This window comes from Mandrillus leucophaeus, unplaced genomic scaffold, assembly GCF_000951045.1.
Source record: "Mandrillus leucophaeus isolate KB7577 unplaced genomic scaffold, Mleu.le_1.0 Scaffold1469, whole genome shotgun sequence".
Lineage (NCBI taxonomy): Eukaryota > Metazoa > Chordata > Mammalia > Primates > Cercopithecidae > Mandrillus > Mandrillus leucophaeus.
Window position 1 is genome coordinate 59,810 of NW_012101442.1, and position 13,418 is coordinate 73,227.

Genomic DNA, 13,418 nt, shown 5'->3' on the forward strand with positions numbered 1-13,418 from the left:
AGCCCCAGATCCTTAAGGTTTTCTTTTTTCTCTAAAAGTTTTATACTTTTAAGTTTGTGATTCATTTTGAGTTAATTTTTGTATAAGATGTGAGACTTAGATCAAGGTTTTTTGTTTGTCTACAGATGTCCAATTACTCCAGCAGCATTGAAAAGTCTATCTTTCAACCATTAAATTGTTTTCATGTCTTGGTGGAAAAAAAAAATCAGTTGAGCATATTTCTGTGGGATGACTTGTAGGTTCTCTGCTCTGTTCCATTGATCTGTGTGTCTGTACCTCTGCCATAGTCTTGATTACTGTACCTATACGACATGTCTTGAAGTCATTTAGACTGATTCTTCCCACTTTATTCTTCAAAATTGTTTCAGCTACTTCAGTTCCTTTGCCTTTCCATATAAGTTTTAAATCTATATCTACAAAAAATCTTTCTGGGATTTTGATAGGAATTGTGCTAAATGTGTATATCAATTAGGGGAGAAGTGACATTTTTCCTATATTGAATCATCCAAATACATGAACAACGCTGTATGTATCCATTAATTTAGATCTTCTTTGATTTCTTTAATCAATATTTGATAGTTTTCAGCATATGAGTCCTGTTCATGTCTTATTAGATTTATACTTGCTATGGTTGGAATACATCCCCAAAATTTCATAAGAAAATATTTGCAAATCACATCTCTGGCAAGGTATTAATATCCAGAACATAAAAAAAAAAAACAAAAAACTCCTACATCTCAATAGCAACAACAAAAACCACAAACATCACAAATAACAAGTGTTGGCAAGAACATCAAGAAATTAGAACCCTTGTGTACTGTTGGAGGGAATGTAAAATGGTACAGCCACTGTAGGGGTTCGAACACGTCCCCTAAATTTCATGTATTGGAAACCAAATCCCCAAATTCATGTTTATTGAAGGTAGGGCCTTTGGAAAGTAATTGGGATTAGATATGGTCATCAGGGTAGGGCTTCCATGACGGGACTGGTGACTTTATAAGAAGAGAGATCTGAGCTAGCAGGTTTGCTCTATCTTGCCATGTGATATCTCCTGCCGTGTCATGACGCAGCAGGAAGGCCCTGACCAGATGATCACCCCTCATACTTAGACTTCCTAGCCTCTAGAACTGAAAGTAGTACATTTATTTTCTTTACAAATTACCCAGTCTGTGGCATTCTGTTACAGCAGCAGAAAATGGACTAAGACAATACCTAAGTATTTCATTGTTATAATACTAATGTAAATGGCACTGTGTTTTTAATTTTGGTCTCCACATGTTGCTAGTACATAGAAATGCAACTGACTTTTATATATTAATCTTATATCTATATTGTCTTGTGACCTTGCTAAACTCACTTATTAGTTTTAGGAGGTTTTTTTGTTGTGTTCTTTCTTCCTTCCTGGTGTCTCAGGATTCCTCCTTTTATTGCTTCCTTTCTGTTCAGAGAACTTTCTTTAGCCATTCTTTTAGGATAGGTACGCTAGTGACAACTTCTCTTCCAGTTTTCCTTCATCTGAAAATGTCTTGATTTCCTCTTCATTCCTGTAGCATATTTTTACATGGTTGACTTTTTTCTTTCAGCACTTGAAAAATGTTGTGCCACTTCCTTCTGACCTTCATGGTTTCTGATGAAAAATCCACTGTCATTAGAATTAATTTTCCTTATAGGTAAAGTGTTATTTCTCTTACTACTTTCAATATTTTTTTCTTTGTTTTCAGTTTTCAGAAATTTGACTATAATGTGTCTTTGTGTGCATTTGGGGGGATTTCTCTCATTTGGGATTCACTCAGCTTCTTGAATCTGTAGGCTTACGTGTTTTGCCAAATTTGGGGAGCTTTCAGTCATTACTTCTTCAGGTGCTTTTTCAGCCCCATCCCCTCTCTCTCCTTTGGGACTTTGATGACATAAGTGTTAGATCTTTTGTTATACTCCCACAAGTCCCTGAGGCTCTGTTCATTTATCTCTGTTACTCAAATTGGGTAATTTCTATTGTTCGATTTTCAAGTTCACAGATTCTTTTTGTCTGTCCTCTCTATTATGGTGTTGAACCTATCCTTTGAGTTTATTTCATTTATTGTATTTTCTAGTTTTAAAATTTCCATCTGGTTCTTCTTTGTCTCTTACATTTCTTTGGGAAACTTTTTTTTTTTTCATTGTTTGTTTCAAGCGTATCTGTAACTGCTTATTGCTTACAAAAAAGCAATTTTATGATGACTTCTTTAAAATCTAACATCTCTATCATCTCAGTTTTGACATCTGTTGATTCTCTTTTTTCATTCAGTTTGAGATCTTCCTCATTCTCAGTATAACGAGTGATTTTTCATTAACATCTGCACATTTGAGGCATTATGTTTTAAGACTCTGGATCTTATTCAAACCTTCTGTTTAAGCTGGCTTTCTCTGACACTGCTCCAAGAGAAGAGGGGTACTACTTCATTACTTCTAGATAGGGGTAGGAGTCCAGGTTCCCTACTCAGCCTCCACTGACACTGCAGAGTGGAGGGCTCCTCATTACTGCTGAGCAGGGGTGAGAGTTCTAGCTCCCACCTAGGCTTCCACAGAAACCTCCCTGGCTGAGAGAAAAAGGGGTGCCTCATTGTTGCCCTTGATACAGCCTCTACTGACACCACACTAGAAGGGGCAACCTGCCTACCAATACATGACAGTGAAAGTCATGACTCTTCACCAGGTCTCCCCTAATACCACCACCACTCCAGGGAGTTGGTACGCCTCAGCATAGCCTGGCAAGGGTGGAAATCAGGCTCTCCCAACTGGCTTTGTTGGTGGGGTGGGTGTGGGTCATAATTTTTTTCTGTGGTGTTTGGCTGGAGTAGAGTAGTTAGTGTGTTTTCTTTTTGCTAGGTGCCCCTTTCCTGGTCCTCTGGCTAGACAGAGTAGGCCTTTCTTATCTGCGCCTGTTGGCATTTCTGACTTACTGGTTTCTTCAGCAATGAGTCTGGGACATATGTGGCAAAAACAACCCCAGGAAACTCACAACCATGTCATTCCCTGGGTCTTGAGGTCCCTAGCTAGTCTGCCTTTTCTACCTTTCAGAGTATTCTTATGTTTATTTTGTAGATAATATCCAAGGTTTTCAGTTGTACTTAGTAAGAAGAATAAGAGAAAATATATTTGCTTCCAGTTTTTCCAGAAACAGAAGTCTAAATCTTAACATTTTTAAGAAATAATTATTTCCCACAAAAACGATGATAGGATAGCACTCTCGTATCTATTACAGTGGTTACAAACTGGAGGCCTATGGTACTATAGGTTTTTTAAAAAAAATTAATTGCTGTTAGGTGGGCATTCTGTACTCTCCAGTTCTCTACAGCACTCCTCCATGTCTGCCTAGATTTGTGAACTGTCCCATGAAGGCATCTGAGTTTGCAACCTCTGATTTATAAGTCACGAGGCCAGGCTATAGATTACAGACATAGACTTCGAAAGTTCATGCTAAAGCTTCCCTTTTCATAGACTAGGGCCCAATTTAAGAAATGTTAACCAAGACTCAGCTCAAGCATAATGAAGCCTTTCCTATACTCTGCCTTCGACTTCCCTCCAAATGTAATTACTGTACTATCCTATCCAATGATTAAACTTAGAACAAGGTCATCTCCATTTTCTCATTTTTCTTCAGAATGTTTAGAGAAGAGATATAGCTACTGTGTGTGTGTGGGTGAGGGAAGGAGAACAGAAAAGAGGTGATGATAATGATGAAGCAAGAGGAAGGAAGATGATCACATTAAAACTATAGTGTCCTCAGGAAGGGGAACATCACACACCGGGTCCTATTGTGGGGAGTGGGGGGGAGGGATAGCATTAGGAGATATACCTAATGTAAATGACGAGTTAATGGATGCAGCACACCAACATGGCACATGTATACATATGTAACAAACCTGCACGTTGTGCACATGTACCCTAGAACTTAAAGTATAATAATAATAATAATAAAAAAACTATAGTGTCCTAATTTTCATAAAGCTGGCCCAAATCAAATTCTTTTGAACACAATTGAATAATGTTCTACCAAGAAAGGCATTTAGAGGTGAATAATCTAATCCAAGCCCCTTTATCCTTCCAGATAAGGAAACTGAGCCTGAGAGACTATACAAGGTCACAAGCTAACCAATATTGTTTATACCACCCCATCATGTTCTCTTTTCATAGCCTAGTCCTACTTTCCAAACAATGGAAGCTGTGATCAACTATGTCACTTCTACCAATAGTTCCTAAAAATGTTTCCATTTGTAACTGTATTATTTCATCTAATCTACAGATTACATTCGAATTTTGTTCTTAAAATTTCTGACAAATTCAAGAGAGATTTTTTACCATTTGTTAGCCTAGTAAAAATGAAAGCAATTGAGTTGGTAGTGGAGGGGGGACAAGCAAAACAAATATTTTATTACATTTTGTCTAATAGTCTTAATTATCAGGCCAGTCTTCAGGATGACTCAGTATTAATCAGGCATTTATTAATTTAGCTGCCCCACAATTCAGTATAATAGCTATCCACTCTTTCAGCTGGGACAATGCTTGCCAAACTTACCATTTCACATACCACCTCAACAAGTTTGGTTTGCTGTATCTGCAAACTGCCCATACTAATTTTACACTTATCTTTATATTGATTTAAAATCAACTCCTTTTTAATACTTTGCCTGCTCTAAGCCATAACATCCACTAAATCACAAGCCTGATGTGCTGATTTTTCTAATACACAAGAAAATAATTACATAGCTACTAAAATATGTCCATGGACATACTGTCTAAACTCATCTCATGTGATACCAGCGATATTCTGTACTTTAGATGAGCTGACCCTGGGCTGACAATTTATGATATGAGTAAATAATAAAATAATTATTCTCCAATATCTGAGTTGCTAATTATTCAGATTCTTAGTAACATACCAGAAATACAGGGTCCAATCACCAATTTCAACAGATATAAACTCAGGAAGCCTAGGTTTTCAGATTTTATCGTGCATAAGAAATATATGAGACCCTTGTTTCCTTGCCTCAGAGACTCTGATTCAGTAAATCTGGAATGGAGCCCAGGAAGCTGCATTTTTACAGGTACTCCAGGGAATGCTGTTTTCGGAAGACCCAAGGGTCACATTTTGAAAAACAGTGGATGAGGCCAGGTGTGGTGGCTAACACCTGTAATCCCAGCACTTTGGGAGGCCGAGGTGGGAGGATCACTTGAGCCCAGGAGTTCAAGACCAGCCTGGGCAACATAGTGAGACCCCATCTCTATTAAAAAAAAAAAAAAGAAGAAGAAGAAGAAAAAGAAGAAAAAATAAAGAATGAAAAGCAGTGGATGGGAATGGGGTGGGACAAAATCTTAAAATCACTCTAGTTTTTCAATAGGATGACTTGAGTTCAAATCCCAAGTCTAACTGTATGACCCTAAGCAAGTCATTTCATCTCTCTAGGCCTTGGTTTCCTCATCTGTTAAATGATGATTGTAATAATAGCTACCTCAATGGACTTTTTTAAAGAAGCAGGATATCTCTATGTTGTCCAGGCTAGAATGCATTGGCTTTTCACAAATGCGATCACAGCACACTGCAGCCTTGAATTCCTGTACTCAAGTGATCCTCCCATCTTAGCCTTCCAAGTAGCTGAGACTACAGGCCACCACACCCAGGTTCACTGGGTTGTTTTAAGGCTTAAATGGATGACATGTCAAAAAGCATTACAAAACCACAGAGCTTATATATGTTAGAGGGTTGATGATGATGATGATGACATAGAACCATTCTCGACAGCCTGTTACAACTCAGAAGACAATCAGCATTTCAAATAAGATGCCAAGTGCTCTGCTCCATATAAACATCTGCTCCCATTTAATTACTGACGTTGAGTTTAATCTATAATAAATTAGCCCCCAAATTAAGTGTGTATTTCAAATAAGACACTTACACAATAGATCATTTCAAATATCAACTGATGACTGCAACTTAAATCCTCAAGGAACTTTATCTGGATCTTCAGGGTCAACCCCATGCAATAGCTCCCATGCCAGCAGGGTCCCAAAGGCCCATTTTGGTTACCCTGATTTTAAGAACTACTTTATAGGGAGCATGTACAATTATCTTTGTGGTTTAGAAATATTTTATGTATTTATTATATTAAAAAAACCTCTCCTTGAAGAAAGTGTAACAACCCCTGAATTATAAATTTAACACCAACTTTTCAGATTTAGCTACAGGGCAAATATAACAAAGACAATTATAAAACATGCTCCCTTACAATAATTCATCAAAGACTTTAGCTATGATCTGATGTAGGAACTTAATTTCCAAAAGAAAGAAAGCCTTATTTTTTCTGAATACCATCTGTTCAACCATTCCAACATGAGCTAATTCTGCTACACAAAATTTGTAAATAGACTAAGATTGAAAAAACTTAGTTGCTTCATGTTAAAGTACAGATTCAGTCTGATCTATTCATGTAATGTTAGAAAGCTATGCACACAGTCGACATCCAATCTTTTATAGGACACACACAACACTAACAACTATTCAATCTTAACGAAAACATTACAGTTAACTCATAATTGTCCATAAAGAAAATCATCCCGAAGTGTGGCAGCTATTCTCTGCTAATATGGGTTCTTAAGTCTCTCAGCAGGCAGTTTCTCAGCTAAGGTGCAGGCAATAGGGCAACTGGAACTGGTGCAATCCGCAGCTGGTCAGTGACCAGTCATTCACGCATCGGTGACGCAAAAAATGCTTCTCCCACCTGGAGACAGTGTGTTTGCCCGGCCAGGTTTTAAGGTCCAGGAGCCCTAGCTGCTCTTTTATGGGCAAACATGAACACCAGATAGCAGGAAAAACTATTAAGAAATATACTGTCTTCTAGCTGGGCAGATTATCCAATTTCTGGTAATCCACAGCTATGCCTTCCTTTGGTAGGCATAATCAACAGCATCTGCCAGTTTGGATGAAGCAAGAGACAGCACCATAGCCAAATCTCAATTAGTTGGCCTCCTGAGCCTGTTTCTGCCCTTGTTATTACCCTATGAGCTCTAAAGAGAAACTGAAGATAAAGCTCCTGGGAGCACCTACTAAGAATTAATTAGGATCTTTACTGTAATTCTTGATATTTGTAAGATTTGATGTCTGGCAAGGACCATGATTTTGAGAGATTGTTAACTAATGGTAGTCTGGGATATCAAATGCATTTTACACACACTTGTGAAAAATCAATCATCTCTTACTAGCAGGCAAAAATGGCTACTAATAAACAGAAACCTCAATTTAGGCAAACATCACTACTGAAATATAAATGTGATTTCATTTAATGTACCTATTAATAGTTTATTGACGTTAAAACGAAGTTAGTCTTTAGCCTTAACAAGGATGGAGCAAGCGATTTTTTTTGGTTTGTTAATTGATTCAATATTTATTGAGCAACCATTATGCTCCAGGATTGCGCCTGGGAAGCCAGTGGTGAGTAAAACTGCCCTAGTCTCTGCTGACAAGGAGCTTATCACTTAAATTTAGAATAAGCAGAGAATCTAACTTTTAAAATAAACAAAAAGATTTTCACTTCAGTAAGGACTGAAAAATGAGGCTGCCCATACAATACTCTTTTGAGATTTTGGAAAGGTTTTTATTCATTCTAGTATCACATGTTAATGCTGAATACTCACAGATAATACATTAAGAAATTGTGAAGTTAGGGAAGTATTGTACATCAAGATATTTTCTGAAACTCACAATACTAACAAAGAAGCTATATGCATTTATTATTATAAAATGGAACTTGATTTTTAAAAGAATCATCGTCATCTAAAGACAGCTTCTCCTCTCAATTACAAAACTATATGTACTGGATACTGGTAAAATTTCTCTTCTACATTTTAGATCTAACAACAGAGAACCTTTCGTCCTTATTCTCGAGCAAATGGCCGTGTTGCATCAAAGGGCCAACGGTTCACTTGAATTAAAACTGCAAAGCTTCTTGGCTACTTAGCATACTGAAAATGAATTAAGCACTCAATGTTGCTTACCTTGTAATCTCTGGATACATTTTCTGATGTCACTGAACCTGAAATCTGACTAGAAATTGTAGCAGCTATAAGCTGTTTACACCATTCAACATGTGATCCTGTAGGACTAAAAAAAAACAGCATGGATTACAAAACATTATATCATAGGATCTCAGTGAAAAAACTAGCACTGAATAGGAATATGATAATACTTCTTTTTTTAGATGAACTAACTAGACTCTTTGGTTACCTTTACATTTAATCTAAGAACTGAAATAGCAACTGACAACTAGGAAATAAGATTAGGTTCCAGGTTAATTTTAAATGAATCACCCAATTTTCTCAAAAAAAGTTGAAGATTCTAGGTGTTAGTTAAGCTTACTATTCTCTACCATTTAATGGAATTTTACTCTATTAAAATTATACAGAAGAAATCCTTTTTTTTTTTTTTTTTTGAGATGGGGTCTCACTCTGTCGCCCAGGCTGGAGTGCAGTGGCGCAATCTCGGCTCACTGCAACCTTCCACGTTCAAGAGATCCTCCCACCTCAGCCTCCCATGTAGCTGGGACTACAGGCACATGCCACCATGCCTGGCTTGTGTGTGTGTGTGTGTGTGTGTGTGTGTGTAGACAGGGTTTTGCCATGTTTCCCAGGCTAGTCTTGAATTCCTGGCTCAAGTGATCCACCCGCCTTAGCCTCCCAAAGTGCTAGGATTACAGGCATGAGCCACCGCACCCACCCAGGAGAAATATGTGAAATATTTATCTTACAGCACAGGCTTTTCAAACATTCAATTAATTTCATGTTGGTAGTTTTAAATCTAGAAAATAGTATACTTTTGAGTGAAGCAAAGTGACTCAGAAGAAAATCATGAGATTTATAAATTACAGCCTAGAAAAATGATATTCTCTGTGTAGTATTAACAATACCTTACACTTCTGTAAGTGCTTTGACAACTTACAAATGGTTTTTATTTTTTATTTCTTTTTTTTTTTTTTTTTTTTTGAGACAGAGTCTTGCTCTGTCACCCAGGCTGGAGTGCAGTGGCACGATCTCGGCCCACTGCAACCTTCGCCCTTCCGGGTTCAAGCAATTCTCCTGCCTCGGCCTCCCTAGTAGCTGGGATTACAGGCGTGTGCCATCATGCCTGGCTAATTTTTGTATTTTTTAGTAGATATGGGTTTTCACCGTGTTGGCCAGGCTGGTCTCGAACTCCTGACCTCAGGTGATCCGCCTGCCTTGGCCTCCCAAAGTGCTGGGATTACAAGCACAAATGGTTTTTATTATATCAGAGCCTCACAACCATGGTGTGATGAGAAGGCAGAACAGGGACTAGCCGACTTGTCTTTGAGGAGAGAAAATTGAGGCACAGAGGTGACATGCCCTGTGAGAAAGTAGCTGTCCTCAACAGGACATGGAACAACGAATAGTGACTGACTCACTGCACTGAAGCCAGCAGCACAGATGCGAGCCAACCGCTTTATATGAAAACACAGCAATGCAAAGAAAATGTCATCTTTCACTCCCACAGAGCTCTGAGGCATCAAAGCATTTTCACACATGTAGCCTTGCCCAGCCTCACAGTGACCCATTTTACAGATGAAAAAATTAAGGCCCAGTTTCGCCCCAGGTCACATGACTGGCAAGTGGTCAGGCTGTACTCACCTGACCTAAAAGACCACTTAAGCCAACTAGGCAGTGAGAGATTTAACAATTGCCCCCAGAGGCCGGGTTCCTCTCACAATTTGGCAAAACACTAAGACATCAAGCTAGAGGGCTAAGAATACTGACAAAAGTTTACCTTGCAGGTAGCTTTCACTGTAAAGAATGTTTCAGGCCTTTTAAAAAAATCACATCACTGATTAAACCCACACTCATGTATCTGAAGGACAGAAACACCTGGAATCCCCAGGCAATATGGAAAATGACCCAAAGAGTAAAATAAAGAAAACGGAAGTTCTGTGCTAGTGATCCAAATTGCAGTCTCTGATCAAAACACACCAGAGGTTATCTGTGTGGTTGAAAATACTGAACGAGCAGAAACTCCTATCACATGCCAGGAATCTATATACCACAATTTCGACCTGAGGGGGAGAAGGAGGGAAAAGAGAGAAATTTGTTTCCTTGTTAAAGGTTAAGTCACTTTCATTCCCGCGTACATCATACTTTGCCTGTCATAATGCCTTTTTCTGTCGGCACCCACCAGTTGCAAACACAGGAAGAAACTGCAGAAACCCAACTGCTGAGCATGAGTGTGACCTGTTATTACCACCTGCCCAGCATGCCTTCCCCCTTCTTCTGATAAGGACCCTCCTCTTTACTTTGGGGAACTGCCCTTCCCCGCATCATAGGCTTCTGTGGGGGAAAGTGGAGAAGAAGGCTGACCCCTTCCTCCACCTGCTCCCACTTGTAGGTGAGTTACCTAGGACCAGCCAATCCCAGGCTTTCCTCTTGGATCCTGAAATACATAGATCTGCATCCAGAGCTGCTGGAGGCCACTTCCCACCCCACCCCACCCCTACCATCTTAAGGAACTCACAGGGATTAAAAAGTGAGGGGAAAAAAGAGCGAGAGAGAGATGGGGAGTCCCGACAACACCGTTTGCAATCCTGGCCTCAACTGTGCCTGTGGCCATCTCTCCTCCTATCTGGAGCAGTTCTGTGAGCCAGGACATCTCATTTGGCTTAAGCTAGATTGAACGGTGGTTTCTGTCACCTGCAACCAGAAGCATCCTGGCCAATGTAGTTACGCACAGTGAAACATAGTGGGCTAGCAGACAGGAGGCCTGGACATGAGTCCTGCTTCTGTCACCAGCTAACTCCATGATCTTTGGCAAGACACATCCTCTTACAGGACCACAGCTTTCTCACTATTAATTACAGTATTCAGAGCAGAAGTGAAGGCTCCATAGACCAAGGGCCATGGCCAAGTCCCACCCATAGAGCCAGGTTCCATTCTAGAGGTCACTCTTCAAAGAAAACTGTGAATCTGAGCTTGTTGAGATGACAGAACTGAGAAAGGAGGCCATGATTCCTCCCCCATCCCTTCTCTGTAGTCTGTGCAATTGCCCTCTATACTCCTGGTGTCAGTAACTACTTACAGGCTGGAGGCTCCCAGCTCTGTTTCTCCAAACTGGACTCTCCTGATCTCAATGCTGATGTTCCTACAAGACACGTCCACTAGTTTGGCCCAGAGACCCTGCTAATTCAACCTGTCTAAACCAGCATCAGTCGCTCAGCCCCACAACCCACTCCGCTCCTGCGTTTCCTAACTCAGGGTGCAGCACAGCCAGTTACCCTTCCCCCACATGCTAGAAAGCTGAGGTTTGTCTTGAAGCTCACCCAGCACTCCCCCCTCATATCTGAATGGTCACCATGTCGGGTCACTCTTCCCTGGTAAGTACCTTGAAAATCCACCCAGCCCTATTCCTAGTCCAACTCCCCTTTCCAGACCCTCATCATTCTTCTGTGAACTCCACGTGCCTCATGTATTTAAGCCTCACCTATAAGCCCATGACTCCCCACTTTGAATCTCCAGCTCAGACAACCCTGAACTCCAGGCTCAGATAGAACAACTATATCTTTGACATCTATTCTGGGACATATAATTGGCATCTCAAAATTAATACGTCCAGAGCGAACAGCCTGCTATTTTCTAACCCTGCACCATCTTAGAGAGACTTCTCCATCTCAGCAACACAATTTTCCCACAAGCTAAAGTTCTGGAACTCTCCCAGATTCTTCTCTCATACCAAACAACCACTCTTCAGCAAACCCCATTGGCTCTACCCTGCAGGTCTTCAAATTACATCTAGAATCTGACCACTTCTCCCCTCCTCCGCTCCACTCTGGCCTGAGCCACCATCTCACTTGGCTTACTACAATAGCCTCCTACTGCCAGTCTCTGCTTCAACTCCTTCCCCTTTCACTCTATTGTCCACATAGCACCATGGAGAGCCTACTGAAATCTACAACAGATTATGTCACTGCTCTGCACAAAGTCCCCAATGACTCCCCATGGTCCCTGAGGCTCTCCACCATCTGGCTCTGTGACTTCTCTAACGTCATCCCTTACTTGTCTCTAGCTCCTTCCTTGCTAGTGACACCTAGTCTCCTTGCTGATCTAGGAACACTTGGCTCACACTCACCTCAGGGGCTTTGCACAGGCCTCTGAATAGAATACTATCACTGACCCCAGGTATCTGTATGGCTGGATCCCTCGCCTCTTAGGGGGCATTACTCAAATGTCACCTTTCTCAGGCTTTCCCTGATCATCAAAATCTCTGAAGGAAACCAGAAGATGAGGCATATTTGGGGGTGACACATTCTGGTCTCCTTTGGCTCCTTCAATGATTCTGATGCATGCCCATCCTGAGTACTTCCGTGTTCGCCTCTACCACCTACCTCATTTATCACATTCCATTTCCACTGTTGGTTGGTTTGTATTCTCCACTAGATGGTAAGCCTAGCAAAATGGTAAGACAGCAAAAGCCGTGTTGTGCTATTCTCTGAATCGCCCAGACCTCGTGTATGGTTGAATATTTGCAGATGTGTGGAGTCCTCACCATTTCAAGTGTTGTCTTAGCTGTGACTGGTTTTCAGTGACACTAACCACTTGGGTAATTTATTAAAATATATTGTAATTACACTGAGGTAGAAACAAAGGTGAAGGGAATGTTTCTTGTTTCTGCGCTTTTGGAAACTCCCAAAAGTTTGGCACAATGGTATGACCAGGACAGGCAAGAATGGGCATGTAAAACTGACTGAGTTACATTACAGCAGTGCATGCTGCCTGAGTGCACTCTGGTGTCAGAGAAATGGCCAAGTTGTGGGAAAACTGGATGTTCCGGGTTACAGGATAGGCCATCCCTTGTCGTCGGAGGATGGGGTGGCCCCTCCCAGCTAGACACGGTCACTTTATGTTTCTGATTTCTCTTAGTTCTGCAGCTGCCTCAGTAGCAGTAGGCTTGCTTGTGTGTTCATGAAAACAATAAACTGGTTCCCTCAAAGTGTGAAGAACTGAAAGTAAACCGTTCTGTTTTCTTGCTTCCTGAGCAGTTTGGACGTTTTCCATCTCGGATTTTTGCCTCGATCTGCACCAGCTCCCACGCCCGCGGGGTCCCATCTCCCCGTCCCCACTCCCAATCCCCCATCAAAGACCCCAAGCAGCCACAGCGGAATTGGGGTCTTAAAACCACACGAAGCAAGGTGATGCTAAAAGAGGAGAGCCCGGCTGGGATCTCCCTCCCAAGAGGATTGGTGACCTGGGCAGGGACAGCCAAGCGGTCGCCAAGGGCAGCAGGTGGCGGCGCGGGAAGTGGTTTGACAGCTGCGAAGCCCCTCCCGGGGATCCAGGAGCTGGGGCTCTCGGGGCGGAAGTGAGCCAGGTGCGCGGCCCGCAGCAGGTCCGAG

General features: G+C 41.2%; 1 protein-coding gene across 2 annotated transcripts in view; it reads right to left on the bottom strand.

The window, feature by feature from the left end:
- Nucleotides 1-8,130, bottom strand: part of MTMR1 (myotubularin related protein 1) — a 65,258-nt gene extending 57,128 nt beyond the window's left edge. The window contains exon 1 of one of the 2 annotated variants that reach the window (XM_011974577.1): nucleotides 8,029-8,130. The gene's annotated coding sequence lies outside the window, so the exon portion shown is untranslated. The remainder of the gene's footprint in view (nucleotides 1-8,028) is intronic. The other variant, XM_011974578.1, reaches the window with a different exon arrangement.
- Between the last annotated feature and the right edge of the window lie 5,288 nt (nucleotides 8,131-13,418).